The sequence below is a fragment of the Pogoniulus pusillus genome, chromosome 29 (genome assembly GCF_015220805.1).
Source record: "Pogoniulus pusillus isolate bPogPus1 chromosome 29, bPogPus1.pri, whole genome shotgun sequence".
In the NCBI taxonomy this organism is placed as follows: Eukaryota; Metazoa; Chordata; class Aves; order Piciformes; family Lybiidae; genus Pogoniulus; species Pogoniulus pusillus.
The window spans coordinates 15,141,994-15,156,043 of NC_087292.1; positions in this window are offsets into that span (position 1 = coordinate 15,141,994).

A 14,050-nucleotide genomic window follows, 5' to 3' on the forward strand; every position below is an offset into this window, starting at 1 on the left:
CACAGATCTACCAGCACACAGCCACCTCCCTCACACACTCCGCTCCTTCACATCGCCTCCGCTCCAGAAGCGGCAGCAGAGGCCAGAGGCTGTGCGGTCAGGGCAGCCCTCCCTGTCCTACGCCTTTCTGGTCGGGCAGAGGAGGCAGTCAGACACCACACGCGGTGACTGGGACAGACTGGTTGCTAAGCTCAGCATAACAAGATAAGAAGCTTTGGGAGAGACTCATCTGATGACGATGTCTCTTTGCAGTCTCCAGTGGCTCCAGTGGATGCACCACAATTCGCTCCATCACTCTCAGGTTCCTCCGAAGTCAGGGCTTGGCTCCTGCCTCCGAAGCAGGCTGTGACTGTACCATGAGTGACCAGTTCCACTCTCCTTTCAAATAAACACGCCACTCTGCTCATTGCGGTGATGTGAGGAGGAGGTGGCAGCTGAAATCATAGGAGCTGTACCATTTTAGTTCAGGAAAGCACTGACTATACCCCAAGGAAGCTGAAGTAGTGTGAATGTTAAACCCTTCACATTAGGGACAGTATTGTGATTCAAACCAGCCACTGGGTGAAACAGAACAAACAATCAAGCCAACTCTGAGTACTTGAGATAAGGATTCAGACTCTTGAGCTGATCACAAATCCTACGAAAGGATATTGATTACCTGACCTGTGCACTGTGCATAACCAGGGCATCAATGAATGCAGTCAGATCCAATAAACCACATGTTACTACAGGTGAAAGGAATACAGAGAAGAAAACAATTTACTTCACCCAGAAAACCCGGGGCCTGAAGAAGCTTTGGCAGCATTTGTGTTGCCAGGAAGATGAGTTTTGGGTGGTGGAGGTAACAGGAACAAAGATCAATTTATTTTTAATGAAAGCAGATGAGACACTCTTTACAAAGTGCATAGGGAGGTCTCACTCTGCACTGTAGGGTCAGGCAATCTGACATCAGAATTAAGGCAGGAGGTCAGGCTGGGTTTAGGCTGTTTTCTGTGATGTGCTCTGGAAACTGCTGCGAACAGCATGGGAAAGGCTGGGTTGAAGGCTGGGTTGCAGCCCTGCAGCTACAACCTGGCCTTTGTGCCACTGCTTAAGGTTTCCTGCCTCTCCTGTACTGCCTCCCGCTTTTAAAAGCCTCCTGTAAACAAAGTGATTTGCCACCTCGGTTGTACTACAAAGGAGACACCGTGTGAGACAGCAAAAGGTTCTGCTGCTGAAATGCTAAGTTTGACATAAACAGGAGTTTCTCCACCTGCACTTTTATCTTGATAAGCTAAATAAAAGGCTGGGACCCCACAAACAGCTCCCAGAAAACACATTGACTCCTCTCTGCCTGTTAAGAAAGATGGAACCCCAGGGATGGTGAAACCACAGGGTTTGTAACCTGCATTTCAAAGACAGAGACATGCAACTCTCAGAGCCTGGTCTTATCATCTTCATTCTTATGATTTCTTAGCTGCACTGGTACAGCAGGAGGCCTGGACACAGAGGGGATCTGCTTTTAAGCAATCCACTGGTTTTAGTGGGGCTGCTCACACACTGAAAGTTGGACATGTGGACCACATTATGGTCTCCAACCTCTTCTGATTATGGACACCAGTGGAGGTGCACTGATTTTCAGTCTCTGGACAACAGGTTGGGGGTTTTGGGTTACTCTTTGCAGGCCAATGGGGAAAAAAAAATCACCTGCAGACATCTAGAAAATCCTTTAGTTCCATGATGTGAAATATTAACTTAGCTGAATTGGGATCCAAACAAATAAACCACGCAGGACTTAGATCCTAATTGGGTTTATTTACTTAGCAGGTGGATTAACAAGGCACCATTGGATGAGGCAGCACAGAGGCTGCCAAAGCACAGTGTCATCCCTAATGTGCATTGTTATCCCCAGTGATGCCCACTGCCACTACACAGTGGCACTTAGCTTGGCATGGCCACAGCAGCCACCAGCATCTCCTGAAAACCACTCCAAGTCCTGACTCATCTGAATTCCTGCATGAGTACTGCAGGGCTACACGTCTATCCTGAGAATTTAGCTCACAAAACAAATTTAAGTTAGCAAAGAAAGAAAGGAAGCAAAAACTGCTCAGTGTCCTGAGGTTTTACTTCCTGCAGTGTAACCTTGTCCTCAACTTCTGCTGGGCAAAATCTTGCTTTGAGACTCCAGTCTGGATGTCAAAAAGGGTTTCTCCTTTTGGAGAAAGGGGTTTTGGATGGGGTCTGAGCAGTTCACATCACTGATCCCTGCTGTGTGTGCACACAGAGCAAGGCAATCACAGGTAGCTCCAATCCTCTCCATAGGACAGCCACCAGAAGATAAAGAGAAGGGATTTGGTCAGGCAGCCGTTGCTGCAGTTCCCTCCAAGTGCTGTGTCATAGGTGTGTCTAAGAGATCTCAGTTGTTTCCTTTGTCCTCCTTTCATTCCTGAGGATGACCTCACACTTTAAGGTTCTGATACACAAGCTGGTCACATCTTGACTTCATGGAGAGAATGAAACTCAGTCGGGAACTATCCTCAGGCTCAAATGATGCTCTAGAGACCAAATGTTCCACTCCTCAGCTTGTGCTCAAATCAGGAACCTCTTTCCATACAAATCTGTTGTGCCGAGGGGGTTGCATGGATCCAGCTGCACTGCTGGGGAGATTATTCTATGGCAATGGGGCCTTGTTATCACTTGTTCCTGGCTGGTTACATCCACAGTACTTCAAGAACTCATAAGTTTACTTCAGAACTCAAGAAGCAAAGTTAGCAAGCTTGAAACAAAGCAGCAGAATCACAGAATCAGTCAGAGTTGGAAGGGACCACAAGGATCAGACAGTTCCAACTCCCCTGCCATGGGCAGGAACACCCTACCCTAGAGCAGGCTGCACACAGCCTCAGCCAGCCTGGCCTCAAACACCTCCAGCCATGGGGCCTCAACCACCTCCCTGGGCAACCCATTCCAGCCTCTCACCACTCTCCTGCTCAACAACTTCCTCCTCACATCCAGTCCGAACCTGCCCATCTCCAGCTTTGCTCCATTCCCCCCAGTCCTGTCACACCCTACTAGCCTAAAAAGTCCCTCCCCAGCTTTTTTATAGGCCCCCTTCAGATATTGGAAGGCCACAAGAAGGTCACCTGGGAGCCTCCTCTTCTCCAGACTGAACAGTCCCAACTCTTTCAGTCTGTGCTCACAGCAGAGCTACTGCAGCCCTCTGAGCATCCTCGTGGTCCTAATCTCCTCACAGTTAGTTTCCTCTCATACCCACAGCCTCCTCCCTCTGGCAGATCGAGATGAGCAATAAAGGCTAAAAGTATTAGCTAGGGATATGTTGCTTCACAGCCCAAACCCTGTAATTGTCACAGCTGCTGGAACCTGTGGCTGGCCTCACATCCCATGGTACACACGGGGTGCATTATTCTGCTCAGTTCATTTCCATCCACCTCCTCTCCACTTCAGCAGCCTCATCTGGGTCACACTGCCTTTACAGACGTCTGATCAGGTGCAACAGTGTCAGAGCACTCCAACCTTTGCAGGGCCACATCCAAAAGGCAAAACCTGTCTGACCCAGTGCTTTCTGGCCTTAGCAGCTCATCAGCCAGCCTGCTCTCCTCCTCCAGGACAGACGGCAGCCTTCCCAAAGTCATATGTCACAGCACATTTCTCTGTCACACATTCGAGGTAAAGCCTGCTGCCAGTCTCCTCGCTGAGGGCAGCCTTCCACTCTGCGCAGCAGTGTTTGGCAGGGCACACATTTAAAATGATCACCTAAGAGCTGGCTGAGCTGTGAAGCTTCCTGCCACAGGATGCTGTAGATGCTTAAAACATGTGTGGGTACAAATGGATTGGGATAAATCATCTTCCTGGGTGGGAAGAGGAAAGAGACCGAGCTCTACCCTGTCTCCTTAAAAGAATAATCACAGCTGAAGCCAAGACTGTTGAGGCAAAAGACATAAGAGAGATCTTTTTTCTTTCTAGAGGGACCACAGAGGCTAAGACCACCAAGCTGAGCAGCACTGCAGTGGTACACCTTCGGCAGGTGATATCCAAAGGAACTATCCTCTGCTCTTACCCATCTTGTGCAGCCTGGTAAATACATCCTGGAGAAAAGCAGCCCTGTGAGAGCAGAGCACAGTGCTCTAAAATTTGTTCTCAGCACCACAGAAGAAAGCAAAAAAAACCCAAGTCTCAATGACTTTTGTGCTTTGAAATGGTTCCCCAGCAGCCCAGGGCAGGCTGTAAAACTTATCAGAATGGGTGTGTGAAATCTGTCATTTTCCCTCTGATCTCTGGGAAGTCTTAGATGGTGAGGGGGGAGGTGGCTCCTGCCCAGGCTTTTTGGCATTTCTGCACCACCAGCATCTAAATTCTGCATTGGTAATTCCCCAACATTAACCTGCTGAGCTGCACAACGAATGCTCATCACTCTTCAATGAGCAGGTGGAGGATGGCAGAGTTGTAAAAGGCAGATGCACAAAGCTCTCCAGCATGTCAGAACACCAGCAAGGTGAACAATGTGTCCACACTGCACTGACAGGGCTACCTTGTTTATATGATCAAGGGCTTGCAGGAAGGAAACACGACTGGCACTGCTCCTCCCTTGAATCAAGCACAGAGACACCCACTTACTGCTACAGCAGAGCCAAGGTGCAGCTTCACACTTTTACAGCTTTAATAAGATGCTTTGACAATTCTGCCATGACATCCCCCAAGCAGCCTTTCAAATAACTCTTTTTTTTCCTGCCTCTTCCTGACTATAAAGGGAAAAAAATACAGAGACAGAAACACCTTGAAACCTGCCAACAGTTTTGTTAGTCTGAGAGGGTGATTTGTGCCACCGATCATCACCTCGCCTGGGCAGCAGCAGCAGCAGCAGCAGCAGCAGCAGCACTGAGGAGCCTCTCACCTTTACTGAAATTCCCAGCCTGCCTTATTTACAACCTGGGGGCTGGGAACATGAAACAACTACTGAACTGTTTGGGAAGAGCTGCTCAATTTAGGTTCATACCAACTCTGGAAATTGCATGTCAGCATTTTCAGGGCAGAAGGCACAGGTGCTTTCTAAGGCACAGCCTGGAGTGGAGAGGATGGAGCACCTGAAGGGTTAATTCATGAAGGAAAAGCAAGCTGTCACAGCTGACACCCCAGCATCTCAGCTCATGCAATCTGAGTCCCTGGCATGATTGCAGCCACATTTCCAGCTGCAATTTCACTCTCAGTGTGACCAAGAAGTAATTCAATGCAGCTGCTGAGGTCCCTGGGTATTGATACCAAGTGATTATTCAAGGTTTTCATGCAACAGTTGCATTTCTCAACTGATACGACACAAAAAGAGCCTGAAGGGTGAGAGCAACCTTCAGCTTTGGATACTCTCCCTTAGAGAATCTTCCTCCCCATTTGCTTAGGAATCTTCCCCCCCCCCTCTCCTTCTCAGATGATTAAGAACTTCCCCAAGCTAAATTAACAAGACTCATGTGATAGGGAAGAAATCAATAACAAGTTTCTTTTAGTGTCTTTTGAAGGACACCTACAGCAGTGTGTCTAGGTGTAGAGCATCAGGAGCTGGTGCATTTGAGCATTGCCCCAAGGTAGGTGGTCTGAAATGTGCAGTCAGAAGCTGTTTGAACACAAGCACACACACACACCAGAACTCCTTTTTGGCCACATTTGCAGAGATATTCTTTCCAATCCCAGCCAGTGTATTTCTAATGTGTATTAAGAAGTCAGCAGTGTCAGGTGCCACCAGGCTGAAGGAGCATTTGTGACACACATTTGCTTTAGAAAGAATTAATTGCCTTGGAAATAAGCCACTTGAACCAGCCTCCCAAAGTTCATTCTCAATATTCAGAGTAGACACAGGCAGCCAGCAGCACTGCCAGGCTTTTTCATCCTGTACAGACTGACAGGTCCAATGAGGCCAAGTGCAAGGTTCTGTATCTGGGTCAGGACAGTCCTCAGTACCAGCACAGTCTGTGGGATGAATAGAGGGAGAGACAAGCCCTTCAGAGGAGAATTTGGATGTGCTGGGGGGTGAAAAGCTGGACGTGAGCTGACAACATGCCTCACAGCCCAAGCTAACCACATCCTGGGCTGATCCCCAGCAGCATGAGCAGCAGGTAGAGAAGAGAGGGGGTTCTGCCCCTCTGCTGCACTCTGCTCAGACCACACCTGCAGTGCTGGGGCCAGATCTGGAGTCCTCAGCACAACAGAGATGGGGACATTGATGGGAGGGTTGGAAGCCTTCTGCTGTGAGGAAAAGGCTGAGAGAATTGGGGTTGTTCAGCCTGGAGAAGAGAAGGCTCTGGGGAGACCCTTTGGTGGCCTTTCAGTGCTTAAAGGGGCCCATCAGAAACCTGGGGACAGACTTTTTAGCAGGGCCTGTTGTGACAGGGCAAGGGGGGATGGTTTGAACTGCAAGAAGGAGATTTAAACTAGACAGGAAGAAATGTTTGACACTGAGAGTGGTGGGAGCCTGGCCCAGGTTTGTCCACAGAGATGGCAGATTCCCCATCCCTGGAACCATTCCCGGTCAGGTTGTTTGGGGCTCTGAGTGACCTGCTTTAGTTGCAGATGTCCTTGCTGACTGCAGGGGTGTTGGACTAGATGACTCTTAAAGGTCCCTTCCAACCTAGACCAATCCATGATTGCCTGCAAGATGGCCACTCTGCATGACAGTGACACAACCTGGGACCTGACACAGAGGTAGTTGACATCAACCATAAAACTAAAGCTGTAGTAAGAGCTGTTTGTGAAATAAAAGCTTTTCCTTTTCTGTTTGCTGTTTTAATATCAATATTTAATATGAAGGCTTTCCAAATGTTGTCTCATCCCCAAAATGACAGAACTGTGCAGCTCTGATGTGGGCTCCTAAATACAAGCATCTGCTTAAGCTTTTCTTCAGCTGTTGCTCTGAAAGACTGTCGTAGTAACCTGATGGCAGGTAGAAATGCAGGCATTAAACTGGACTCCCAGTTGCACAGAGGAGTGGGGCAAGCTCAAATCAGAAGTGAAATTCCAATGAATATGCAGTGGAAGGCTGGGGGTTGATTGCTCTCCTGAGTAATCAGCAGTGGTGTGAGAGGCAGCACTCCTTGGTTTAGCTGCTGGACTAAACTCCTGCCTCAACTCTTGCTCCCCCCTCCTGACCATCAGTAGGGCTGGAGAGATAATGAGATGTAGTTACAGGTTTACCAGGGTCAAGTTAACCGAAGATATGCATCAGAAAAGCCCTTAGAGATGAGTTTCTCAGCTGGAAAGGAGGGACAAAGGAATGTTCCCCCGGACAATGAGAGGGCAGCGATTATTTTCTGGAGTGCATGTGGCATTCCAGAACCCAATGGCAGCATTCACGGTAGCTGGGTGAGGTTGCTACGCTGTGGCTGCCAAATGCAATGAATATCAACACCCCTGAACATAATAATTGAGACCAAATGGATCTTATTTGTTCAGCGTGACAAATAAAAACCAAAAAAACCCAAACATGTATTAACTACTGGGCTGCTGTTTCACCTCGTGGCAGAAACTATTTCACATGTTACTTTCCTAATTTTTTTTGCTAGGTGACAGCATGGTTGCAGGAATGAGATTCTGTCAAGATTTGCAAGACCAAGACAAGCCCTGAAAGCATTATAGAATCAGTCAGGGTTGGAAGGGGCCACAAGGATCAGCCAGTTCCAAACCCTCTGCCATGGCCAGGGACACCCTACCCTAGAGCAGGCTGCACACAGCCTCAGCCAGCCTGGCCTCAAACACCTCCAGCCATGGGGACTCAACCACTTCCCTGAGCAACCCATTCCAGCCTCTCAAATGAGATGAAATCTGTAAAACTGAGATGGAATCTTTGGTGGCTCAGGTGACAACTTGCTTACAGGTCACAAAGTGCTGCTGTTCAGAGCCAAACAGCACACAGAAGCACCAAAAAAGAACCCTCCAAGGGAAGGGTCTTATCGCATTGCCATCAATTAACCAGACTACTCAGGAAGCTAAAAGGGCTGAGTTTGGGCTTTTATTATTATTCACCCAGTTTATAGTTGTATAAGTCATAAGTAATGACAGAGCAGGACTGGAGCAGTGACATCCATCACATGAGCAGGTCTATTCTTTGCTCCTCACTCTTCAGATTTATTGCACAGATTTATCTAACAAGGACGTCTACGTTTCTTTTTTGTTCCCCCCTCAATTTAAGCACTGTGACATCCTGCACATTACTCTGATATAGGGGCTGATCTCAGGTTTGTTGGGAAGGAAAAGGTAGGGAAAATCCACAGCTGCTTCTCCTCCCCCTCTCCTCTACCTTAGTGAGACTACACTTGGAATATTATGTCCAGTATTGGGATCCCCAGTTCAAGGAAGACTCCAAGGAAGAGCTTTCCAGCCTGGTTGATTCTATGATTCAATGATATGAGGATGACTGCAGGACTAGAACATCTCTCCTAGGAAGAAAAAAATGAGGGCCCTGGGGCTGTTTAGTCTTGAGAAGAGAAGGCTGAGAGGGGATCTTATCAATGTCTATAAATATCTGAGGGGTGGGTGTCAAGATGAAGGTTCCAAGCTCTTTCCAGTGGTGCTCAGTGATAGGACAAAGAGTGATGGCTATAAGCTGGAACCCAGGAGGTTCCACCTCAACATGAGGTGGAGAAGCCTCTGGTGTGTGGGTGATGGAGCACTGAAGCAGGCTGCCCAGAGAGGTTGTGGAGTCTCCTTCTCTGGAGACTTTCAAAATCTGTCTGGATGCATTTCTGTGACTTGCCCTAGGTGATCCTGCTTTGGCAGAGGGGTTGGACTGGATGATCTCATTGACTGGATAGGGCTGGGGGATAGGTTGGACTGGATGATCTTGGAGATCTCTTCCAACCTGGTTGATTCTATGATTCTATGATCTCCAGAGGTCCCTTCCAACCCCTAACATTCTGTGGTTCAGTGGTTCCTAGCCCATGAGAATGTAGCTATTACCAAGGGTGGTATCCAGCGACCTTGTCAAAAAAAAGAAGTTAAAATAGGAGCTAATTGCTTCTTCTTTTTCCTTTATTCTTTACAGAGCCAGGAGGAACCCCTCCCGGCCTCAATGCTGTCACTTGCTCTAGAAGAGCATTTTCCAGGCATTTATGGGCAATCCAAAGTGAGTTGCAGTGCCACTTCATTTCTGTCAGGGGCTGCAATATTTACTAGCCCAAATCAAGCCTTATTAATAGATTAGAAAGGCTTTGGGAAATCTGTAAAAGAGGAATAAGGGAAAACGAATGCTCTTTGCTTTAAATCCTCTTCCAGAGACCATTTCTTTACCTAAGACATTTCAAAGCCATCATTCACAACCATTAACTCACAAGCAAAACTGCACACTAGGTAGGTTATTTTAATAAGCTTTCACTTGCTATTAGTCTTCCTCACTGCAATTACAACGGCACAGAACTAATGAAATCCTTGCAGAATTGGGCTCTAGGTGTTTTCTGAGCTCTCAAATCGACATGTTTGAGTGCTAGCTTTCTATCTGCAAAAATCTCAACCTGGAAAACAGCTCCAAAAGGCTGTGCCTGCCTCAGATTTGATTGTTTTAATCCTGTGATTCGTCCTTCATCGTCACATCTCACACGTGCTCAGCAGTGGGGCATAATAGTTATAACAGTGGCAGTTGTGCTGAAAGCATTGGACATTTAATTCCAAGCACCAATCAGTTCATAAGTAAGAAGTAGGGAATACAATGCAGGATGCCTTTGTAAGTGTTTCTCGTTGGCATCATCCATTATCTTAGAATAGATACTTGTCTCACGTTGCAGAGATGGGAAGAGAGCTATGCACCCATCCCAAATTCCAGGAAGGGAGCAAAACTGGACTTGCCAGGGAATGACATGTATTTATTTGCTTGCTAACAAGGGCAAATGTTTGTGGCTTATCTTCATTCCTACTGAAAACCAGATAGTCCCAGCCTGAAGCTTTGCTCATGTAGGTTAAGTCTTTGCTGCTCACCAGAGGTGTACAGAAGGCAGGGACACCTCCCCAACCTGTTCTAATGGGAGGTGTCCCTGCCTCTGCTGGGGGATTGGAACCAGATGATCTTTGAGGTCCCTTCCAACCTAAACCATTCTATGATACCATGATTCTGTGATTCTGTGGTTAAAGATGACTCCTGGCTCAGGGCAAATTATCACAGAATCATAGATTGCCAGCTTGGAAGGGACCTCAGGGATCATCTGGAACGTGTCTGGAGAAGGGTGACGAAGCTGGGGAGGGGCCTGGAGCACAGCCCTGTGAGGAGAGGCTGAGGGAGCTGGGGGTGTGCAGCCTGCAGCAGAGGAGGCTCAGGGCAGAGCTCTTTGCCCTCTGTAGCTCCCTGAAGGGAGGCTGTAGCCAGGTGGGGTTGATCTCTTCTGCCAGGCAAGCAGCAACAGAACAAGGGGACACAGTCTCAAGCTGTGCCAGGGGAGGTCTAGGCTGGATGTTAGGAAGAAATTGTTGGCAGAGAGAGTGATTGGCATTGGAATGGGCTGCCCAGGGAGGTGGTGGAGTGGCTGTGCCTGGAGGTGTTCAAGCAAAGCCTGGATGAGGCACTTAGTGCCATGGTCTGGTTGGTTGGCCAGGGCTGAGTGCTAGGTTGGGCTGGATGATCTCTCTTCCAGCCTGGTCGATTCTATGATTCTATTGATTCCATGATTCCTGGCTCAGGACACATTATCACAGAATCATAGAATGCCAGCTTGGAAGGGACTCCAGGGATCATCTGGTTCAGTCTTTCTAGGTGATAATCTATTTGAAGTGAGCTGGCCCAGCACCCTGTCAAGTAGAGTCTTACAACTGCCCGATGTAGAGTAATCCACTGCTTTCCCTTGGGAGATGATTCCAACATCTGACTTCTCTCATGGGGAAAAAAAAATCTCCTTCTGGAGTCCAAATGGTAACTTGTACCCATTACTCCTTGTCTGTTCCATGGCACTCCTCACAAAAACACAGCCTGCACTCTCCCAGTAGCCACCTCTGGTCATCCTGTGACCACAGCAAAGCCAGAAGCTCCATCTTGTGCTTCTTTCATCGCAGCACTTCTGATCCCCAAAAGACAAAGCCGTCACTGCAAGAGTTTGCTGCCCAGACAAAGTGCCAACACGCGGGTTTGCTAAATGACAGGCTCGGAAGGCATCAATCTCCCGGCCCTGCCTCGCAAGGGATGAAAAATGTTGCCCAACACTGCTCCCCTGAGGCTGCCAGCACAAGGAGTGAACATGCACCGTGCGCGCCGGCAGACCGGCTGCAGACCCATCACCCACACCCAGTTACAGGCAAAAACTCGGAGGCTGAGGGAGCTGGGATTGGTTAGCCTGGAGAAGAGGAGGCTCAGGGGTGACCTTATTGCTGTCTACAACTACCTGAGGGGTGGTTGTGGCCAGGAGGAGGTTGCTCTCTTCTCTCAGGTGGCCAGCACCAGAACAAGAGGACACAGCCTCAAGCTACACCAGGGGAAATTTAGGCTGGAGGTGAGGAGAAAGTTCTTCACTGAGAGTCATTGGACACTGGAATGGGCTGCCCGGGGAGGTGGTGGAGTCGCCGTCCCTGGGGCTGCTCAAGGCAGGATTGGACGTGGCACTTGGTGCCATGGTCTGGCCTTGAGCTCTGTGGTAAAGGGTTGGACTTGATGATCTGTGAGGTCTCTTCCAACCCTGATGATACTGTGATACTGTGATACTGTGATATCAGCAACAGAACAAGGGGACACAGTCTCAAGTTGTGCCGGGGTAGGTATAGGCTGGATGTTAGGAGGAAGTTCTTCCCAGAGAGAGTGATTGGCATTGGAATGGGCTGCCCAGGGAGGTGGTGGAGGCACCGTCCCTGGAGGTGTTCAAGAAAAGCCTGGATGAGGCACTTGGTGCCATGGTCTGGTTGACTGGATAGGGCTGGGTGCTAGGTTGGACTGGCTGATCTTGGAGGTCTCTTCCAACCTGGTTGATTCTATGATTAGCCCCCCATAAGCCAGTGCCTGCATAATGGGAACCTCATTGTCCATGGGTCCGTGTTTAGCAGAAAAGAAAGGTGCTTCTCAGAAGATGGCTTTCTCCTTAACTGGAAGAGCAAATGATTTCAGCCGAGTTTGCTTTACATTTCATACCCTCCCCTCCATCCTTCAGCACACACATTTAAGGGCCCATTATCTTCTCCTCGATGCAAGGGGGGGGGTTATGTATGTAGCTACCATTAATGGTAATGAAAATGGCTCTTGTTAATCTCCGGTGCACCGATAGTAAGATAATAGCCTACTTATTAAGTTGGAAGGCCAGACTAGGAGTTGCATTGAAATGAGCAGTGTGCAGGAGTTGCACTGAAATGAGCAGCATGCAGTCCCTGTGGGGCTCATCTGAAAATGCTAAAGCATTGCTCTGTGTCTACAGTTGATGATTAAAACAGGAATTAGCGATAGAGCAAATGCAGCCTCCTGGCACATGGCTCACAGGCACCGCAAAGCAGGTCTGGGACCTCTTTCCATCCCATACACTCTCACCTTTGGGTTGTATCTCTGGAGTGCAATGGATGGAAATAGTCTTCTAAGATACCAGAAGTGCAGTTGGTGGTTTTGCGCTAGCTCCTCAAGCTGCTCTCCTGGTGTAGGAGCACAGAATCAGGCAGGGTTGGAAGGGACCACAAGGAGCAGCCAGTTCCAACTCCCCTGCCATGGGCAGGGACACCCTACCCTAGGGCAGGCTGCACACAGCCTCATCCAGCCTGGCCTCAAACACCTCCAGCCATGGGGCCTCAACTACTTGAACCCATTCCAGCCTCTCACCACTCTCATGCCTAAGAACTTCCTCATATCCAGTCTGAATCTCCCCATCTCCAGCTTTGCTCCACTCCCCAGTCCTGTCACTCCCTGATAGCCTAAAAAGTCCCTCCCCAGCTTTTTTATAGGCCCCCTTCAGATATTGGAAGGCCACAAGAAGGTCACCTGGGAGCCTCCTCTTCTCCAGTCTGCACAGCCCCAACTCTTTCAGTTTGTGCTCATAGCAGAGCTGCTGCAGCCTCTGAGCATCCTCCTGGCCCTGCTCTGGACAGACTCCAGCATCTCCACAGCCCTCTTGCAATAGGGGCTCCAGAACTGGATGCAGCCTCAGCTGCAAACCCCTCACCAGCTCTTAGAAATAACTGACTCAACCCCAAACCCTCCATAACTGGGTGTAATTATTTTTTATGGACAGCCTCCCTTTAGAATTAAAGGACTGTTGTTCTTTTTCAGTCTGGACCTGAAGGGAGTGGAGTACACACAGAATTGTAAATAGTGATGAAACAAGAGGAAATGGCCTCAAACTGGGCAGTGGCTGGCTTGAGACCAGCCCTGAGGAGAGGAACTTGGGGTTGCTGGTGGATGAGAAGCTCAATATGAGCCCTCAGTGTGCTCTTGCAGCCCAGAGAGCAACCAGAGCCTGGGCTGCAACAAGGGAAGTGTGGGCAGCAGATGGAGGGAAGTGATCCTCCCTCTCTACTCTGCACTGCTGAGACCCCACCTGGAGTACTGCATCCAGTTCTGGAGCCACTGGGACAAGAGGGCTGTGGATGTGCTGGAAGGTGTCCAGAGAAGGGCCATGAGAATAAGCAGAGGGCTGGAGCTGCTCTGCTATGAGGAGAGACAGAGGGAGTTGGGGCTGTTCTGTCTGGAGAGGGGAAGGCTCTGAGGTGACCTTATTGTGACATTTCAGTACCTTAAGGGGGCTACAAGAAAGCTGGGGAGGGAGTTTTTAGGATGTCAGGTAGGGATAGGACTGGGGGGAATGGAACCAAGCTGGAAATGGGGAGACTCAGATTTGATGTTAGGAAGAAGTTCTTCAGCATGAGAGTGGTGAGAGCCTGGAATGGGTTGCCCAGGGAGGTGGTCAAAGCTCCATCCCTAGGGGTGTTTAAGGCCAGGCTGGCTGAGGCTGTGGCCAGCCTGATCTAGTGTGAAGTGCCCCTGGGCACGGCAGGGGGGTTGGAACTAGATGATCCTTGTGGTCCCTTCCAACCCTGATTGACTCTGACTCTATGGTTCCGTACCAGGGTTGGTTTCAGTTGGACATGGGGAAGAATTTTTTCACTGAAAGGGTTTTCAAGTCCTGGA